The sequence below is a fragment of the Marmota flaviventris genome, chromosome 19 (assembly GCF_047511675.1).
Source record: "Marmota flaviventris isolate mMarFla1 chromosome 19, mMarFla1.hap1, whole genome shotgun sequence".
NCBI classification, from domain to species: Eukaryota; Metazoa; Chordata; class Mammalia; order Rodentia; family Sciuridae; genus Marmota; species Marmota flaviventris.
The window spans coordinates 22,266,421-22,287,032 of NC_092516.1; positions in this window are offsets into that span (position 1 = coordinate 22,266,421).

The window sequence follows — 20,612 nt, forward strand, 5'->3', positions numbered from 1 at the left end:
GTCTTGTCATAAAAAGATGTCAAAGCTAGAACATGAGCAAGCAGGGTGAAAATGACACAGGAGAAATGTAAGTGCTCTGGAGGTCAGAGAAGGAGGGCATATCCACAGAGGGACCAGGAGGGTCTTCGGAGCAGTAGTGGAAGTCCAGAGAGGACTGAAAGAACAACTAGGATTTCAACAGACAGATGTGAGTGGGGCCATTCTGTCGAGTCCACCAGCTCAGAAAAGATGTGTGGAAATAGAACAATGGTGTTTAAAGACTTGTGAACAATGAGGCAGAAGCAACATAATGGGCCCACCTTGTACCAGGCTCCCAAGGGATAGGATAAGAGGCTTGTTCTCAATTCAGTAGAAAATCAGAAGGAAAATATGTGACCACGAAGTCCATTTGAGTTTGAAATGGAGAGGAAATACTATTAATTGAGCACTTACAGTGTGTCAGGAACTTAATAGTTGTTATTGTAACTCTACAGCCTGAAGACTGAGACTCTGGAGAGATTGAGAAATTAAAACCACAGTGTAAATAACTGCAAATTCAAATCACAAAGCTCACCTTTTTTCTCTCACACCTTACTGGCTAGCAGGGAGGAATGGTGGGGAGATCACTGCAGAAGCCACTGTATCAATCCAAGCAATAGGTAATGAGGGCCAGAAAGAGGAAGATGGCTTTGGAAATGGAAAGGAAGACATAAAGATGCATCCAAGAAGGCCAGTCTATGTGGCAAAGGAAATAGATGCATCAGAGGAGTCTAATTAATGCCCAGTTTTGAAGCCTGAACTCAGAAAATGATGGGAGTGTTTAACAGGAAAAATGCAAGTCTGGAGAAGGCCCTGGTTTAGAGGAAGAAGGATAAGCTCAGTTTGATAGTTACTATGAGATGGGTCAGGCTGCATTTCAGATGTAGGAGACATCTTCACAGAAGTGAGAGGTGAAGGCTTTGAATAAATGGCTAAAGTGAAGAAACATGGAAGGACCAGCAGACACCTTTAGACAATTCCCACCTTTAGGTGAAAGATAGAAAAAGAACTAGGGGAGGAGAGGGAGAGGGAACTGAATCACAGTAATCAGCCTGAAAGGAAGGAGATAATTTCAAGGCACTGACCCCAAAGGTTAGGAGTGCAGCAGTTCTAGTGCTAGTGGCCTCAGGATGTACCACAGAGCACACTGGTCATCCTGGGTCATGGGACAGGGGCCTGGCACACACTCCAGCCTAAGAGGCTGGGAAGCCATGGGCAAGGTAAAGATGGGGAAAGATACTGACTGGGGTGAGGCCTAGGTCAAAGGTGACTTTGTTCAAGGGTGATGGGGATGCAGGAGCAGAGCAGACTGGGAGAACAAAAATGCCCCAGAGAAAAATAGACAATGAGGCTAATGTTCAGAGCTGGAGATAGAGGAAAAAAAATAAAAGTGGCCTTGGTTTTCTTCCTTTCACACCTACAGAAAACCTGTTTTTGTATTTATTTGCTTTTTAAAGACCAGCATTTATGTTACCAGGCGTACTTCCAACTTGGAACAGAACCACAAGTCACAGTGAATAACAACCGGTGCTTTTCTGACGCCTTCTATTTTAACAAAGGAGTGGTGCTGTTTGGCCATGAGGGCTGCCTGTATGTATATTGACTGGTGAAAGGCCTAGAATCCCTCTGTTTGTAGCCAGGTTTACAGCTTCATTATTATTTAAAGCCTCCCTTTCAGCAAGTTGTAATATCAAACCCCGTGCTGGCTAATGGAATCTGAAGCTGCAAGCTGAGGTTTAGTGGCTCTCCCCAGCCAATCCCAAGACTTTGTAAGAATTTTTATTTTGGTTGTGCTGAGCTTACTATAACTGGAGCAGCTGAGTTGCTATGGTGATTTGTTCTCAAACAAAGCACTTTGCTTCAATGTATTAAAACCCGTTGATAAATCTACTTTATTTGACTTGATCGTGGCATTAATTCTAGTTAAGAGAACATTCCTCTACCCCAATCCTGCCGCCTCATCCCCACTCCCATTAGGACTTCGTGTATAGGAATCTGAAGTGGGCCAAGAAGGCATTGGCTAAAAAAAATAATAATAATGCAACTTTGCTTTTTAAACCTGGGTCTTTAGATTTCACAGAGTTGAAGGCTGTTGGCTTGCAGCCTGGAGAGCTGCATCCTGGGGGTGGTCTGTAGCTGGGGGAAGATTGTCCTGAAGCAATTTTGTGACTCCCAATTTTGTGACTCACACTATGAGCTCACCCCTCCTTGCAGGTGGAGCGGACAGGATGCAGGATGCAAAAACCTCAGCTGCAGCTTCCAGTTTCTTTTGTACATCTGAAAGTCACCCCCATCTGCCTTGAGGTGTGGGAAAGGCAGACATTAGCTCCTAGGCACATGCCCTCCTGGTCTCACCAGTAGGGGGTCCTCATTGAGTCACAAGTCCTAAACTGTTAGGCTGGAGTCACCAGACACTTTAAGGATGACTATGCTTTGACTGGGGTGTCTCTGCCTCTGATTTCTTGCCTAACCATAACATGGGAGAGAAAATAAGGAGATGCCTGAATTCCAGTGTGACTCATTCATTATAAACAAATGGAGGACAGATTCACTGCCTCTTATTGGAACCGAGGATGTGCCCCAGTACAAGTGTGAGTCAAAACGGAAGTCCTGAGCCTCGTTGATCAGAGCATTCTCCCTCCAGCTCCACCTCCCCAGGAAGAGGTGCAGTGGGGGGTGTAGCACTTTGGGTTTCTTAAATCCTATCAGAGACCCCGTATTAAACCCTGGGCTTCTAAGTGAGTCAAATCCCCTCAAAACCAAGAAGGCTTCCAAGTTAAAGATAAACATTGGCCATATCTACAAAGAAACTAATTTGGAGTGGTCAGAAATGTTTGTAATCTTAGCAGGGATGATTTCTCAGCATATGTCAAAAATCAACAAAGGGCACTTTAAATATGTACAGTTTACTCTATGTAAATTATACTTAAATGATATTTTTAAGAAGAAATAGAGGGGCCTGCAGTTGTAGCTCAGTGATTTAGTGCTTGCCTCGCATGTGTGAGACATTGGGTTTAATCCTCAGAACCACATATAAAAATAAATAAATAACAAAGATACTGTGTCCATATACAACGAAGAAGAAGAAGGAGAAGGAGGAGAAGAAGGAGAAGGAGAAGGAGAAGAAGAAGAAGAAGAAGAAGAGGAAGAGGAAGAGGAAGAGGAAGAGGGAAGAAGGAAGAAGGAAGAAGAAGAAAGAAGAAGAAGAAACACAATTCCCAAACTAGTGGAGGTAAAAACACCTATCCACAACCTATCTTCAGTGTGCTGTATCTTGAAGCTCCAGGTAGCTCTTCTTTTTCCATCCATACCCTTGTTCGATTGTGTGTGGGTGCAAACCCGTAAAAGACACAAGCCTACAGGGATCCTGATGTTGTATCATCAAACACTGATCCCAGTTTCCCAGAGCGTGTGTTGGTAATGTGTTACTTATTTTTTTTTACACAACACCCCACTCTTCAAAGGGAATTGTAGCAGCAGGAAGGGGTGAAGACTAGGTTGACAAGCAATTTCGAGTGGTGGGGAGAAATGTTAGGTAGCCAAGGGGAAAAAAAGCATCTTCTGTGAACTCTGCCCCACCCCACCTCAGGCAGCCACGGGGTGGTTGTTTGTGCCTTCGTGTTTTGGTGGAGGCAACTTGGGTCAAGTAGACAGCATGACTGCACTTAAGAGCTGGCTGTCAGCTGTGCCTGAAAACATGCACATGAGAAATGACTTCATGACTTCACGGTTGGAGACCAGTTTATCATGAAGCATATTAATTTAGGGGAAACAAACACAAGACTTAGATGGAAAACAAAACAACAGCAAAAAAATGAAATAGTTTGGCAAGTAGAGTCACTCAAAGAATGAGCAGTCACCAGCAGAGGGAAGGTTCAGATTTTTTTTTAATATAAATAACCTCAATTGGGAAAATATGAACATGTGTCTATGCATGAATGTCCTATGACTTCCTGAAAAGTATGTGGGATTTTTCTCCTTTTGGATAAAATGCCCGTAAGGGACAGGAAAAGGAACTTGTTCTTTCTCTTTCTAGAGGTATGCTCTTGTGAATATCTGCTTTTGATGGCTAACTTTATGGGAAAGGTCCATGTTTCTTTAATTTTGATGGTTAAACTTCATCCCAAAGGACTTATTTATGTCTTTCATTTTCTCCTTTTCCCTTTGGTTTCCAATATGACCAGCATTAGACCCTGCTGTTGTCTTTTGGCAAGAAAATTCAAGATTTGCATCCTAGCCATCTGGAAAATTTGTCGTTTTAACAAGGGGGCCATCTATGTAGGAGAGCTTTGTTATTCTCCTAATTGCTCGATCAGTGGTATGTGTGTGTATGTGTGTGTGTGTGCGTGCGCGCGCACGTGTGTGTGTGTGTGTGTCTGTGTGTGCATGTGCATGCACATATGCTGCCTCTCCCAATTCTATACACTCTTTGAAGGTATGTCCTTGCCATGTGGATGTCCTCAAGCAAAATGCCTATCAGTGTCCATAATTCCTATAGTCCCAGATTTCAACTTCTTTTTTTTGACATATGCCATAAATACATTTATACTATTTAGGGCAATCTTCTTGCCATAGAAAACACTGTCCAGAGGAAGTATATTCTTAACTAGTCTTTCTCTTTAAATCCAAAAATTAGTATTTGGAAAATCATGCATGGTTATTTAACAAGCATTCTGAAGTGTCTACTGTGTGCCAGAACAGCAGAGCCCGTCCCATAGATCAGAGTTAACAGGTTGTTGTTTTCTCCAGGTCCTAAGGAATCCAAAAAACAGAGCAAGCTTCTGTATTTGTAATAATGGAATTGCAGCAACATGTTACTTATTAAAAACAATGACAACTAACTCATTGCCTGGAAGTAGCCTGTGTTTGCAGCACTCCAATATGCATTACAGAGCTCTTCAGTACAATAAGCATGGGTTACAGAAGTTGCAAAAGGATACTTGGTGGCAAACTGCCAAGCAAGACCTTATTTCACATTTAAAGCCTTGTAGGAAGAAGAGAACATGAGAGAAGTCTTTGGAGCAGACAGGAGAGTTCAGTTGTGAAAAGCAAGGAATCCATGTCCTCCATTGCTGGGGATCTCCAAGTCACTCGCTGGTTTTTGATGACCTGGGTCCAGGTGCCATCTGGAAATGGAAGAGAATATTTACAAAGAAAATGCATTCTTCAGGTGTGTCTTATGTAATATACTCCTGAGAGCTGTCGTGGAGATAAGTTTCATAATGGGTCTTTTTAGCATGAGCTCTGAACCTTCCATCTGACACTTTGAATTGAATCATTAATCTGTGGTCCAGACTCAAACCTCCCATGTTTCTTATAACTAATAACCTTATTTCCCTCATCTCAGTCTAACTTCTGTTTTAAAAAGATGCTTTTATAATTGGGCCCCTCTTACTATGTGGTCCACAAAGCATGCATTGATCCATGCATGACCTTCTTTGTTATTTTCAATGAAGGTGAAACTCCTGAAACTCCCCCTTCCCCCACTGCCAAAAAAATCACTAGGACCTTGACAAGAAATTAAAACATATAACAACCTTATTGATCCACATTCATCTGATTTCCCTCCTTCTCCCAAGCCAAAGTGAACTCTCATCCCGAGTTATGTGATTAACATTTCCTGGCATTCTTTTCTAAAGGATCTTATCAAGTCTTCTTTGTGGGGGCTGGGGATATAGCTCAGTTGGTAGAGTGCTTGCCTCGCATGCACAAGGCCCTGGGTTCAATCCTCAGCACCACAAAAAATATAAATAAGTAAAAAAAATAAAAATAAAAAATCTTCTTTGTGTTATATGTATTTCAAAAAGTATGTGTATGCATATATATGTTGTTTTAACTTTATTAAAAAATGTGTAATTGTAGGGCTTACTTATATTGGTAAGATCCACCCTGGTGACGCATGTGGCAGGCATTTGGTTTGTGCTTTCTATAATATTTTATTATATGAATATACCCTAATTTATTCACCAACACTGCCTTTTCTGGTTGGCTGGGTTACTCATAGGTTCTTGATATTATGAACTGTGCTTTTATGAACATTCTTACATCTATCCAATCTTATCCATGTGCAATCTAGGAGTGAAATTAGGTTAAGGGTTACATTCAACTTTAGAGGAGAGTGTCAAACTGTTTTTTAAATGTTTTTTATTGGTGCATTATAGTTTATATAATAGATATATAATCATATATACATGGAATATAATTTCCCCATTTTCCTTCCTCTCCTCCTGCAACTCTTCTCCTTCCTCTACTCTGCTGGTCTTCCTTCTCTTTACTTATTGCTTCTTTTTAAATTGGTGCTGTATAGCTATACACAAAGGTGGATTTCACTGTGGTATATTCGTATGCATTCATAGCATAATTTGGTCAATTTCATTTCACCATTCTTCTCTTTTTTTCTGTACCTCCTCCTCTACTCCATTGATCTCTCTATTTTTCTGAGATCCACTCTCCTTTTTATTTTATTTTATTTTTCATATTGTGCTCTAGCTTCCACATACAAGAAAAAAATTGTCCCTTGAATTTCTGAGCCTGGCTTATTTAACTTAGCATGATGTTCTCCAATTCCATCTATTCATTCAATTACCAGTAAATACCATCATTTCATTCTCCTTCATAGCTGAGTAAAACTCCCTTGCATAGATATGCCACATTTTTTTCATTCATTAATATGTTGACAGGCACCTGGGCTGGTTCCATAACTATGTTATTTTGAATTGTATTGCTATAAATGTTGATGTGGCTGCATCTGTATAGTGTGCTGATTTTATATCTTTTGGATAAATATCAAGGAGTAAGTTAACTGGGTCATTTGGTGGTTCCTTTGAGGAATATTCATAGTGCTTTCCAAAGTGCTTGTACTAATTTGCAGTCCCTTGGGCAATGTTTGAGTATACCTTTCTCCCTCATCCTCATTTTCTCCCTAATATGCCTGGCAGGTTGATAAGATGCTTTGGGTCAAGTTCCCAGAATAGGCCCTGGGTCACATACCATTAAAGCTAAAAGAAGCTTTCGAGATAGGAATGAGGAACCTAACTAATGCTTATTCATTCAATAGCTATTAATCAGGGCTAACTTGGTGCTAACTATTGCCCTAAGCCCTGGAAACTTACTAGAGAATGAGTCAAACAAGACCTCCACTTTTCTGAAGTTACTTTCTCATCTTGGGAGGGAATCGGGATTATAGTTTGATTAAAGTACTTTGAAAAACACAATGATTAGATAGGGAGAGAGAGAAACAGAAAGCTACTGTTCTCGGGCCTCCCTTATTCTCCTTTGCCTTCCTAGGAGTAACTCTGAATAGTAGAGCATCTATTAGCACTCAAACTCCCATCTTAAACACCTCCCACCGCTGCCTGGATTGCTATCTGGTATGCCAATCAAACCCAGTAGTACAGCCCCAGCACCCAAGCTAGGCAAACATGATTCAGAGAGTCATGGAACTATGAGGACACAAGACTGGATACATTCTGAAATCCACCTTTGTCAAGTATGCCCTCACTGAGCACCCACTCTGTGCCAGGGTCCTGTGGCATGTACCAGGGCTACCAACATGAAAAAGTCAGTGCATATGTTCTCCAGGAACTCACAATATCCTGGGTAAGGCAGAAACACATGGTGACACTTTCAAAGCAATGCATGTGATACAATGGAAACACGAATGGAGTTCACTGGGAACCCAGAAGAGAAACACCTTGTCTGGTCTTGGAAGTCAGGAAGACTTCCTGCAAGAAAGGATGCCTGCTGGAATAGTTTGTTCCTTGTAAGGCCACAGGAGCAGAGAGCTAATTGGGTGCTAGTGAGCTAATTCTGAGGTTAAGCATACAATTTAAGCTCTGGCTTAAACAGCTTCACTAAATATCTTACATTACCCACCAGTGAAAACATTCATTTTCCCATCTGTAAAACAAGGATGATAGAGAACATACATTCATTAGAAGAATTAAATTAAAATGTGTCAAATACTTAGCTCTTAGTCAATTCTTTCCACGACCACTTATAGCAGATCAATTCAGTTGGCCAAGTTACCAATACACTGAATTTTTCCAAAAGTTACCAAGTAGCTTAATTAGAATATTCAGCTGCGAGTTTCTGATTGTAAGGTATGTTTTACTATTAACCAAATTTAGCTTGATAATGCCACCCAGAAAATGAATCCATGTAATGCTACCTTTTAAAAGTGACATAGGCAAAGCCCTGGGTTCAACCTTTAGCACTGCAAAGGTTGGAGGGAGATATGTCAAAGCAGGAATAAGTCTAAGCTGATTTTTTTTTCTATGTGAAGAGCTATTTTCCAACCAAATATTAAGTAGTTTATGTCAAACAAATTTGCTTTAGTTTCTTCTCATTTCCTTTTGATACTCATGAATGTCTTTTTCTATTCTTTGAACTGTAAATTTTTAAATGATCTTTCATTAGTTTTTTCATGGTATATCAGGCTTAAATTTAAATTTATTAAGTTTAAAATTTAATTTAGTTGTAATTCAGTTTTAAACAAGTCAAATTTTAATGCAAAATATCCCAAAGAAATCTGAAATCTCAATTAAGCTTAAAAGAATATTAGAAAAATCAGGATTAGCTAAAACAATCCTTTCCTGAGAAATGCTGAAAATTTTGGCTCTAACAAGGATCATTTGGAATATGTGAACAAGTAGCAGTTTGCATAAACATTTGTCATAAAAATGTGTTGAACAGTTAAAAAATGAGAAAGTTAATTTCCTCAGAACAAACTAGTGTAATGAATCACGTTATCAGTACTTCCTTTCTGAGATGCACTAACCATAAATAGAAACTTTAAAGGAAACAATCAACAAAACCAGCTTCATAAAAGGCCAAGAATGTTAAGTGATCATCAAAAAGTTGAACAAGGATTGTAATCAAAGCATTGACCATATTCTTTAAAAATAAATAAGGAAAGAAAGAAAGAGAAAGAGAGAAAGAGAGAAAAGAAAAGAGAAACCTCAATGTAACCATTTTGCAATCCAGATAATGGGTACATGGGAATTTATGGTATAATTTTTTTCCCCCATGGCTGGGGACTTAACCCAGGACCTCACTCTCTAGATAAGCTCTTTGCTTACTATGCTCTACCACTGAGCCTCACTCCACATCCCTGTATATACACAGCCCTTACATAATATTTATATAAGTTTGAAATTCTAAATATGCAGGTCGGGGGGGGGGAGTTAATGTAAAATCAAATTTTTTATAAGAAATGCTGAAAGCATATCCCTATCAATAATAACCAAAACTAAACTGTGCCTAAAGCTATGAAATTTTCTGGTAAAAGCTACTAAAACTTTTTTTTTTGTTTTGTTTTAATGAATATCCAAACTGACTAATGTTGGCCAGTGTTTCAGTCCATAAATTAATTCCTGGGATATTAAGCTTCAAAGAAGAGAATGCAGTCCTGGCAGGAAAAAAACAGAAAGTAGATATGACAAAATGGAAGAGACAGAATTTAGCTGGAATTCTGCAACCAGGAGAGGGAGAGAAATTATGGAGATAAGCAGGGCCCAGTCCTAGGGCAGTTATAGTCATAGTATTGTTTTATAATACTTAGAAGTTGTACTGTGAGGGTTTTTGTTTTCTGATTGTAAGCATAACATAACATAATCAAATTTGGACTAAGGAGAAGAACCTAAAAAATAAAATGAAAACCACAAGCCTGTCACTCACATTTTTATGGGACATGCTAATAAGCATTTTTCTTACTACTTTACTTTTTCTCCTGAAAGGCTGAAAGTCTTGATATGATGACCAGTAGGTGACTGCCTGACTCCAGTCAGAAACCTTTCCAGATAGTACCTTTTTCCACCCTGGAACACCTACCAGTATTAACCATTATTCTTTTTAAAAAATTATTGATTCATTCTAATTTATTATACATGGCAGCATAATGCATTTCAATTTATAGTACACATATAGAGCACAGTTTTTCATGTCTCTGGTTGTATACAAAGTAGAGTCACACCATTCCAGTCTTCATACATGTACATCTCATTGCACCATTGTTTCTACCCCCATGCCCCCCCTTACTTTCCCTTTCCTTTACCCTATCAAAAGTTTCTCCATTTTTACCATGCTGCTCCCCATACCCCTGTTATGGATCAGCATCCACCTATCAGAGACAACATTTGGCCTTTGGTTTGGGGATTGGCTTACTTCACTTAGCATGATATTCTTATCTCTCTCTTTTTTTAAAGAAATTCTGCTAAAGAAATTACAGACATTCCTTTTATTCACATGGGGTAGTTTTCAAGACGCCAGCAGATGCCTGAAAACACACTGAACTCTCTATCTATTTCTAGCATGGCTAGAAATGGAGAGTAAAAAAAGTGTTCATCAAAGGCACCCAGGGACCCAGGCTGATGGGAAGTCCTGGAGGAGGAAGAGGCAGACTGCTGTGGTTTCAATGTCCCCTCCAATGCTCACGGTGAAATTTAATTGCCAGTGTAACAGAGGTGGCACCTTTGAGAGGTGGGATCTTTAAGGGATGATTAGGACAAAAAGGCACCACCCTTGCCAATGGATTAAGCCTTTTATTGCAGGAGTGAGTTCATTATCAGTGGACTCTTTGTGAAAGGATGAGTTCAGCTTGCTTTCTCTACTTGTGTTTCTTCCATGTTACAATGCAGCACAAAGGCCTGGCCAGACACTGACGCCATGCTCTTTTTAGTCTCCAAACGTGTGAGAAATTCTTTTCTTTTTAATAATTTACCTATTGTGTAATATTCTGTTAAAGCAACAGAACATGGGCTAAGACACAGACCACACCAATTCTCAAAGCTTCTGCCTTGCAGTGACAAAGTCACTTTCATTCCTATTTCACTAACTGGCAATGCACACAGTCACCTTTAACTTCAAAATTGGCCAAAAAGGGCTGGGTCTGTGGCTCAGTGGTAGTGCACTTGCCTGGCATGTGTGAGGAACATTTTTAAAAAAATTTTTTAAGTGGGTGAAATATAGAATCATTTTATTGAGAGGGGAAGGTAAATTGGAATATTTGTGAAAAGCTTATTCACTTCATAAATGCTGAGGAAGATATTCCCAGCTTTTTACAGACTGGGAAGTCAAAAATCAGAGCTGAAGGGCCTTGAAGAGGAAAGACTGCTAATAATTCAAGCAGAAGGAACCCACCTCCTAAGCCTGTGTTTGTTTGTGTGTGTGTGTTTGTGTATGTGTGTGTGTGTCTGTCTGTCTATCTTTGTGGGGGTACCAGGGATTGAACTCAGGGCACTCAGCCACTGAGCCATATCCCCAGCCTTATTTTGCATTTTATTTAGAGACAGGGTCTCACTGAGTTGCTTAAAGCCTCTCTTTTTGCTAAGTATGGCTTTGAACTCATGAACCTCCTGCCTCAGCCTTTTAAGCTGCTGGGATTACAGGTGTGCACCATGTTGTTTGCATTTGTATTAACTACATTGACACTTTCGCTGAGATACTGTTTTCTACAGAGTTTTGAAACATCCCCACTGAGTAGTAGGATACACACACACACACACACACACAAACACATATGAACAACTTTGGCACATGGCTTTACTCAGTCCTATAATGAGATCAAGCTCACATCTAGAGAGCCATGTCATGGTCTCTAAATACTGACTCTGTTTGCCTACTTCAAACTAGGGTTTATGTAATCATGTATTCATCTCCTTTGAGATATAGAAGACCCCTGATCCTGTCACCACCTTCATAGCTACAGGCCATATCTTTTTACTACCCATCCCCAGTGCTTTTGCTCTCAAAAAACTCCAGACCATATTCCAAACATAGAAAACCCTGCATGCTTGGAATGGGTCAAATAAATTTGTTAATTAAAAGCCAGCAAAGACCAGGAGAGGGACTTTATTGTAAATAGGGAAGAAGAGCACATAACTCCAAGCTGACTTGGTGCCTCAAGGAGAGTACTACCGTAAATTTCCAGGTCCCTGTTCTGAGGATTGCATCATGGTCAGGTGTGCAACGCATCCTCCAGGCCTGGACTTGGCTCTGTTGGCTGGCTTTGAAACCTTGTACAGCTGACTCCTCTAAGCCTTTGTTCCCTCCTTGGAAATTGAATAAGGAAATATGTAAACATCCTTATCAGGGCTCCTGGAGCTTGGTGAGAGTTCAGCGGTCATGTTAACCAGGGGTATCATTGACATCATCATAACATATTCAGGTAGCGGTAAACAGAAGTTTCCAGGTTTGATGTTCAGGGAAATCTTGGTCTTAGAATTACATTCTAGTTTGAAGTTACACTGCGATGACTGTCTCCATTTATGATTATGTCTACTTTTGCCAACACTAGTCCAGGGCAATTTATGATAAGTTGAGGGAAAGGAAAGAAAATCAGGAAGGCATTGAAGGGACTAGGAAGGGGCTCTTTCCTTAAGGAATAGGAGTGCTAATGATTCCCTTCAGGGGGGAAGCAGCATCTAGTGGGGTACTACCTCTGAGGCCCTGAGCAGCTTACCTTGCCTGTCTGGCCCTCTGGGTAGGAGAACTTAAGCAGTGGAACTTTAGTTTTGCCTCTGGTGTCTCTTTAAAGTTTTAATGGGGTGAATCCTTATACCCACACTGGATAAGAATTTCAGGCTGGCACCAGAACATTTCTTCTCACTCTTAGTTTTAAACACTCCTTTTATTCCTAAGTCACACAGTTAGTCTCTTTTCTAATATTGGAATATCCTACCTAACACACTAACCTATACCTCAGACTGTTTTGAAGACATCCTTCTTCCTGTTCCTCCACTGAAGAGGGTTGCTGGTCTTCTGGAAAGAGGAAAATAGACGCCATCTTCCCCAACATATGCACATGGGGGCTGGAAGTGGGGAGAGGTAGGATTCATGAGGGTGAATCCATGGTGCTCAGGCACCATGTGGGTCAATAATTGGGCATGGTGGGTGGCTGGGGTTATGGCTCAGCGGTAAAGTGCTCACCTATCATGTGTGAGGCCCTGGGTTCAATCCTTAGCACCACATACAAATAAATAAAATAAAGGTATTGTGTCCAACAACTAATAAATAATAATAATAATAATAATAAGGCACAAAAGGAGCCACCAGCCCTGAGGTAGCTGCAGCTCTGGCCACCTTAGGAATCCCTTCCTTCTTTGAAGACTCTGGTGGTCCACCTTCCCGTGTGTCTGATGGGGACTCATGCCCTCTAGATTATCCCAGGAGACCATATCTAAGATGTTCCACATCACATGACTGTCTGCAGGAAACATACTCTGTCAAGACCAGCTTTCAGCATACAAATTCACATTCATTTTTGTGTTAGTCAGCTTTCCTTGACTCTAAAAAATACCTAAGTTAATATATTTATAAAGAGAAAAGGACTTCTTTCTTTTGAACAGAAGTGGTGAAAATGGAATTCCTGTCTTGTTGCAGTTTGTCAAGGCAATGCCTTCCATTTTTTCTGTGTTTAGAATACTGTTGGCCTGAGGCTTTGCAGAGATAGCTTTTATGATGTTGAGATGAGTTCCTGTTATCCATAGTTTTCCAATGTTTTGAACTTAAAGGCGTGCTGTATTTTGTCAAATGCTTTTTCTGCATCTATTGAGATGGCCATATGGTTCTTATCTTGAAGTCTTATTGATATGATGAATGGCATTATTTGATTTCCGTATATTGAGACAACCTTGAATACCTGGGATGAATCCCACGTGATCATGGTGCATGATCTTTTTGATATGTTTTTGTATTTGATTTGCCAGAATTTAATTGAGGATTTTTGCCTCTATATTCATTAGAGATATTGGTCTGAAGTTTTCTTTATTTCAGGTGTCTTTGTCTGATTTTGGAATCAGGGTAATATTAGCCTCAGAGAATGAAGTTGGATGTACTCCCTCTTTTTCTATTTGCTGAAATAGATTGAAGAGTATTGGTATTAGTACTTATTGAAAGGTCCTGTAAAACTTTGGCTGTATATCCATCTGGTCCTGGGCCTTTCTTGGTTGGCAACCTTTTGATTGCTTCTTCTATGTCCTCACTTGATATTGGTCTCTTTAAGTTGTGTATATCTTCCTGACTCAATCTGGGCAGGTCATATGACTTTAGGAATTTACCGATGCCTTCATTATCTTCTATTTTATTAGAGTTACAGTTTCAAAATTTTCTAATTATCTTCTGCATTTCTGTAGTGTCTGTTTTGATATTGCCTTTTTCATCACATATGCTAGTAATTTGGGTTCTCTCTCTTCTTCTCTTCGTTAGAATGGCTAAGGGTCTGTCAATCTTATGTATTTTTTCAAAGAACCAACTGTGAGTTTGTCAATTTTTCCAAATGTTTCTTTTGTTTCTATTTCACTGATTTCAGCTCTGATTTTAATTATTGCTTCCCTTTACTGCTTTTGCTGCTGGTTTATTCTTCTTTTTCTAGGGCTCTGAGGTGTACTGTGAGGTTATTTACTTGTTGGCTCTTTCTTTTTTTAAGGAATAGACTTCATGCAATGATTTTTCCTCTTAGTACTGCCTTCATAGTGTCCCAGGGATTTCAATATATTGTGTCTGTGTTTTCATTAACCTCTAAGAATTTTTTAATTTCCTTCTTGATGTCTTCTGTAACCCATAAATGAACATTCAGTAGCATATTGTTCATTCTCCAAGTGATGAAGAAATTTTTCTTCCTTATTTTATCATTGATTTCCAATTTCATTCCATTTTGATGGAATAAAATGCATGGTAGTAACTCTACTCCCCTGTATTTGCTAAGAGTTTCCCTGTGGCATAATATAGGGTCTATTTTTGAGAAGGATCCATGTGCTGCTGAGAAGACAGGGTATCCTCTTGATGTTGGTTGATATTTTATATATGTCAATTAAGTCTATATTATTAACTGTGTTATTGAGTTCTATAGTTTCTTTATTCAAATTTGTTTGGAAGATCTCTCCAGTGGTGAGAGAGGTGTGTTAAAATCACACATGATTATTGTGCTGTGGACTATTTGACTCTTGAAATTGAGAAGAGTTTTTTAGATGAACATAGCTGCACCATGGTTTGGGGCATATATATTAATGATTGTTATGTCTTCTTCGTGTATGGTTTCTTTGAGCAGTATGTAGGTTCCTTCTTTGTTCCTTTTGATAAACTTTGGTTAGAAGTCTACCTTATTTGATATGAGTATGGACACCCCTGCTTGCTTCTGAGGTCAATGTGAGTGGTATGAGATTTCCCAACTTTTCACCTTCAGTCTCTGTATGTCTTTTCCTATCTATTGAGTCTCTTGTAGGTAGCATATTGTAGCATCTTTTATTTTAAATCCAGTCTACTATCCTATGTGTTTTGAATGGTGAGTTTAAGCCATTAACATTTAAGGTTACTATTGAGATATTGTATGTATATCCAGCCATATTGGTTTATTTTTGTTATTTAACTTGAACTTGATTTTCCTCTATGATTAGATCTTCCTTTACTGTACTACCTCCCACTCTTGGTTTTCACTATCATTTTTTATTTACTCTTTATGAAAAATTTTGCCAAGGATGTGTTGAACTGCCTGTTTTCTACCTGCAGATTCTCTTAACTTTTGTTTATTGTGGAATGATTTTACTTCATCCTCAAACTTGAAGCTTAGACTTGCTGCATACAAGAGTCTGGGTTAGTGAAAGAACGAACAAGGCTCGTCGTCGAAGAAAATGCCTGTTTATTGAGGAACAGCTCTTTATATTTATAAAGCTGGGGGTGATTTGACAGTTATGACAGTTCTATGGTTGAATGGTTTGACAGTTGGCATGGGGTGCTTTCTGATTTGTGGGTAAGGATCATGTGAGCCAGCAGTGCTAGTCTTATTGGTGGGTAAGGATCATGTGAACCAGAAGGGCTAGTCTGATTGGTGGGTAAGGATCATGTGATCCATCAGGGCTAGTCTGATTGGTAGGTAAGGATCATGTGAGCCAGCAGGGCTCACCATTGGACAGCTCTTCTCGGGGGGTGGGGGTGGGAAAGTTAGTCTTTGGAGCCAGGGTGACTCCCAACATTCCCCCCTCTTTGTTATTAAATGAGAGTGGGTGTTTACTCATTCTGGCTGCTTCCTGCTGAGATGGGGCAGCGTGGGAGAATAGGAGGGAAGTAGGGAGCCCCCACAGGAGGGCAGAGAGAACTGGAATAACTTCAGGAACCAGATCAACGAAGGTTCCTTGCCACCGCAGATCCATGAAGATGTCAGTCCATTCGGCATAGATCTCAACTGAAGGTATCATCAGTAGCCAGGAGTTGGTTATTCCTGAGGAGAAGCTGGTTAAAAGCTTGATTACAAATTTTTACCCACCAGAGTCTGAATGAACTTTATGATAAAGGGAAGGAACAGGCACAGGTGGTGAAGGCAATCCCCCACTCACTGTCTTGATAGGGTCACGGTGAGGATGAATGCTGGCAAAGCTGCGCTGGTTGGTGGGAAACCGAAACCATGAGACCCTTTTTTATGTAATTGGGACTTTTCATTTTCATGCTTATGTTCCTGACAGGAGGCATGAGTATGTTAAATGCCAAACAAATTAAATTTCAGATGGCTAGAACATAAAAAGTAGTTCATGCCTTGAAGGCTGTTCTACTACCCCTCAGCATATCAAGGACAAAGTAGAAGGCTGTTCTTCTACCTCAGTACATTGAGGACAAATCTGATAATGGACAACAATCATTTTCTGAAAGGTCATGAGAATTTTAGGCACCACATTGATTATATCAACTAGAACCCAAGCTCATATTTCTGGCCTCTTAGAAAACCTAATTATTATGCTGATTTTTACAAAGCCCACCATATGTAGCCTCATTCTTGATGGAGGAAAGTTATATTATACACTTAGGAAAGTTAAAACATATAAAGATATATTCTTCTCTTTTTATAAACCCCTTTTTACTTTATATAGGGATTTATGATGAACATAGTTAATATTGGCAGAAAGTGAACTAATGTTTAGAACTTACTTTCTATTGAGAAAGATTATAAAGATATGAGAACTAGTGCACCTTGACTGAGAAACAAACAAACTCTTTGAGAAAGCAGCTCAACCAGTTTTATGAGAATAAATTTAGGAATTAATTAAAGTAGCTTTATAAGATGTATTTTTAGAATAATGTTAGAAATATTATCCTATTTAGATGTTTGGTTTAGAAATTTTTAAGTTTTTAGTTGTATGGGTTTCTGATATGTTTTAAGAATGCTTTATAAACTTTAGGATATTTTAAGTATAAGATTTAAGGGTACTTTTTTAGATGGGATTTTTAGATTAGAAATAAAGTAAAGGTGTACTTTAAACTTAAAGGTTAATGATAGGTTAGGAGACTTAGAGTCTGGTTATGTAGTTTGGTATTAGTTAATAAGAAAATAGCATATCTTGGGGAAAATAGTAAATCTTGGGAAAATCTGAAAAATGTAAATTAGTGATGCATTTTATTAATGATTCTGTACTCTTAATAATTAAATAACTAAAGGTCATATCCTGGAAAAATGCAAATTAATGTTACATTTTTTGTACCCCTAATTATGGTTAAGGAAATGTCGTGTCTTGGCAAAGTTTTAAATTGTATAATCAATGACGTATTCTGAATTTCTAATGATGAGAAAAATTGCAATAAAAGATGACCCAGAGAAAGCTGCATTAGAGCTCTCTATCTGGAGATTGCTCCAATGGAATGACTCCTGTCTCATCTTTTTGCAGACACCACTCATCCTTCAGGACTCCCTGGACCCTGCTAGGGCAGGACCCCAGCAATTGGCACCCGAACCAGGTAACTGAAGGTAATCCCCCTCGGCATTTGCCCCCTTGTTTTTCAGAGTGGATAGGCCATTACCCGTGAGTTTCATGAGCCCCCTGTTGGTAGAACAGGTAAGAGTGGGTAATTAGGTAAAAGAAAAATGAGAAATACAGAATCTAAGGAACGAGGATTATTCATTGATATTGTTAAACATATGCTTAGAAAAAAAAGGAATTCAGGTTTTCACTTAACAATTACAGAGTTTTTTTTTTTATTTTATTCAGGAATGTTGCCCTTGGTTCCCAGAAGAGGGAACCTTAGATTTAAAAACATGGGTAAAAATAGGAGAAGCTTTAAAAGCATATTACTCTAAGTATGGACCAGAAAATATGCCTGTAGATGTTATAGCATTATGGAATCTTTTAAAAGATATGTTAGATCCAGCTCATGAAGCTGAAACCTTAAATAGAATTAATTCAACTGCCCATACTGAAGAAACTCCCCTAAGGAAGGACTCTAGAAGCGAAATTTATGTCCTAAAAAAAGATGATGAGAAGGATCAGTCTTGTTTAAAAAGTGAAGATAATTTAGAAGAAGCACCTATTGAATATCATAATGAAGAATTCTTTGCCCCTATAAATACACGTCCTTGTAGACCTCTTACAAAACCTTCTACAAAAAATAAATTAGGTTCCAAAATAAAAAATACCCTACCTCCTCCTTCACGGAATGTAGGATTTAAAGGAGCTATGAGAGAGGCTCTACAATCTGGAGATCTAAGTTTTACTCTCCCTATCACTTTTGATTCAAATGATGAACACTATATGCCTCAATGGGAGCCCCTTCCTTTAAAAATTTTAAAAGAATTAAAACAATCTGTTCATGATTATGGACCCACTTCTCCTTATACTTTACAGATAGTAGAGATTATTGCCACTAGAAGGATGACTCCATATGATTGGTTTGCTACTGCAAAATCTTGTCTCCCCAGAGGGACATTCTTATTATGGAAAACAGATTATGAAGATAGAGCTAAAGAACGCTCTTGATATAATAGATCTATAAAGAGTGAAGTTACTTTTGATATGTTAATGGGAGAAAATGATTGGGCTCAGCCAAGTGATCAATTACATTTGCCTCAGCCTGCCTTAATCCAGTGCTCAGATTTAGCAGTTAATGCTTGGAGACAATTGGAAAATAAAGGAGTTAAAACTTATGGCTTAAATAGTATAAAACAAAAGTCTGAAGAACCTTTTGAGGAATTTTTGTCTCGATTAAAAGAATCAGTGGAAAAAATTATAACTAATAATGAAGCTTCACAAATTGTAATCAAACAATTAGCTTTTGAAAATGCAAATACTGCATGTCAGACACTCCTAAGACCTATTAGAAAGAAAGGAAATTTATCTGCTTTTGTTAAGGTTTGTGCTGATGTATCACCCTCATATTTGCAAGGTGTAGCCATAGCTGCAGCATTACAGGGACAAACAAATGCTCAGTTTCTTAAAAGGCTTCAAAATAGAGAACAAAATAAAGGAAATCAAAGCTGTTTTCTTTGTGGACAGACAGATCATTTTAGTAAAATTTGTCCTAATAAAAACTTTCAAAATAAAGGAAACAGAGTTCCTAATCAGATATCTACACCCAAAAGTTTATGCCCACGTTGCAATAAGGGATTTCACTGGGCAAAGCAGTGTTGCTCTAAATTTCATAAAGATGGGAGACTTTTAGAAGGTGGACCAATGTCTCAAAAATTTCCACAAATGACTGCCAATCCATTACCGGGAAACTGGTAATGGGGCCAGCCTTGGGCCCCTTAAATAATGGAGGCCATCAACAATCTTTTTCAACAGGTTATACTATAAGGGCTTTATTAAGAGCCACCCCAGATTCAGCAGGATTAGATTTGGCATCTTCAGAATCAGTAGTTAAACCTCAGACTCTTCTGTTCTAGCTATACCTAGTAAAATTTATGGACCTTTACCTAAAGGAACTTTTGGTCTTATTCTAGGAAGAAGCTCTGCTTCCCTACAGGGAATCAAAGTTATTCCTGGAATTGTTGATTCTGATTATACTGGAGAAATTAAGATTTTAATAGAACCTTCATCTCAAAAGACTTTGATTATTCATAAAGTACAAAGAATTGCTCAAATCTTGCTACTCCCCTATTTATCTATCAGAAACCGAGCTATTTCAAATGAAAAAAGACAAACAAGAGGATTTGGTTCTAGTGATATGGCATTCTGGGTTCAAAAAATTCAAAATTCTCATCCTATGAAAAAACTAGAGATTCAGGGAAAAATAATTGATGGATTATTAGATACAGGAGCAGAGGTTACTTGTATAGCTGGAAAAGATTGGCCTTCAACCTGGCCTACAACAGTAACTCCCTCAACACTTATGGGACTTGGAACTGCTACTAATGTATCAAAAAGCACTCAAATACTTAAATGGGCTGATGACAAAAATTCAGGAACTTTTCAGCCATATGTTATTCCTTCTCTTCCTTTTACTTTATGGGGCCGAGATATAATGTTTAAAATGGGAGTTTCTCTCTGTACTGCTTTTGTAGAAGAGGCTCAACAGGATTTTTAATTGAGGCAATTGTTGAAACAGCAGATAAAATGACTTGGAAAAATGAAGAGCCTGTATGGGTAGAACAATGGCCCCTAACAACAGAAAAATTACAGGCTGCAGACTTGTTGGTTAAGGAACAACTTAATTTAAAACACATAGAACCTTCTAATAGTCCATGGAATACTCCTATACTTCTTATTAAAAAGAAATCAGGTAAATGGAGATTATTACAAGATTTAAGAGCTATAAATGCTACTATGGAGGATACAGGTTCCTTACAACCAGGACTCACCTCTCCAGTAGCTGTCCCTAAAGGATCTCATGTTATGGTA